Source organism: Rhea americana, unplaced genomic scaffold, assembly GCF_003343005.1.
Source record: "Rhea americana isolate MKP2758 unplaced genomic scaffold, rheAme1 scaffold_163, whole genome shotgun sequence".
Classification (NCBI taxonomy): Eukaryota; Metazoa; Chordata; class Aves; order Rheiformes; family Rheidae; genus Rhea; species Rhea americana.
Genome location: NW_028185739.1, coordinates 1,780,582 through 1,781,344, shown reverse-complemented (window position 1 = coordinate 1,781,344; position 763 = coordinate 1,780,582). Strand labels below are relative to the sequence as shown.

The 763-nt window shown below is 62.3% G+C and overlaps 1 protein-coding gene across 1 annotated transcript in view; it reads left to right on the top strand.

The window, feature by feature from the left end:
• The first annotated feature begins 616 nt into the window (after positions 1 to 616).
• Positions 617 to 763, top strand: part of PLXNA2 (plexin A2) — a 165,909-nt gene continuing 165,762 nt past the window's right edge. The window contains exon 1 of the mRNA XM_085300421.1: positions 617 to 638. The gene's annotated coding sequence lies outside the window, so the exon portion shown is untranslated. The remainder of the gene's footprint in view (positions 639 to 763) is intronic.

The window sequence follows — 763 nt, the reverse complement described above, 5'->3', positions numbered from 1 at the left end:
AGAAACAGAGCTCAACGTGTGCTTTTTCCCAGGAGGGAAGGGGCAGGTTCTTGTTTACAGCCTTCCCAAGAGAGGGAAATTCCTTTGAAAGGAAACCGGAGGAGACGGGGCTGCACCAGTGGGTGCGTAACCGTTCCTGGAGGGCGCAGTGGCCGCTGCAAGGGAACTGCTCCGCGCACATCCCCGTGCACGGGCCAAGCTGCAAACCCAGTRTCGCCCATGTCTTCTCCCCTGCGGTTCCCCCCCCAAACCGCCCTTGCAGGCAAGGGGAAACGTTGTTCTTTCTGACACATGCATTGGCCTCTGCGCTTTGCTTCGCCTGGAAGGGGAGCGCAGAAAGACGTGGCTTTCCGTCCTTCTCCCTGTCCCTCCAGCGCGACCTGCCACCAGGGGGCACTTGGAGCGCCCCGGCCGGGAGCTGCCGCCAGGTGCTCGGTGATTAAAGCCGGTAACTGGGAATAAAACCAAAACCAAGTGGCGCCCTGCTTCGACAGTGAGATGATGGCTTTCACCTGTAGCGAGCAGCCTGCACCTGCGGGAGATGCCCAGCTGCCTGGAGCCGCTGCCCGGCTGCTCCGCGCAGCCCCGAGCCGCAGGCCCCAGCGGGACGGCGATTACATTTTCCCACAATTACTGCAGTAAGTTGTGTTTGAAAGAAAGGTCTCGAGGGCAAGAAATGCAAAACGCTGGCTGCATCCACCCTGTTCCCGATTGCCTCCCCCGGGCTGCGGCCGCCGGCTCGGGGCGGAGCGGGGCCGGGGCC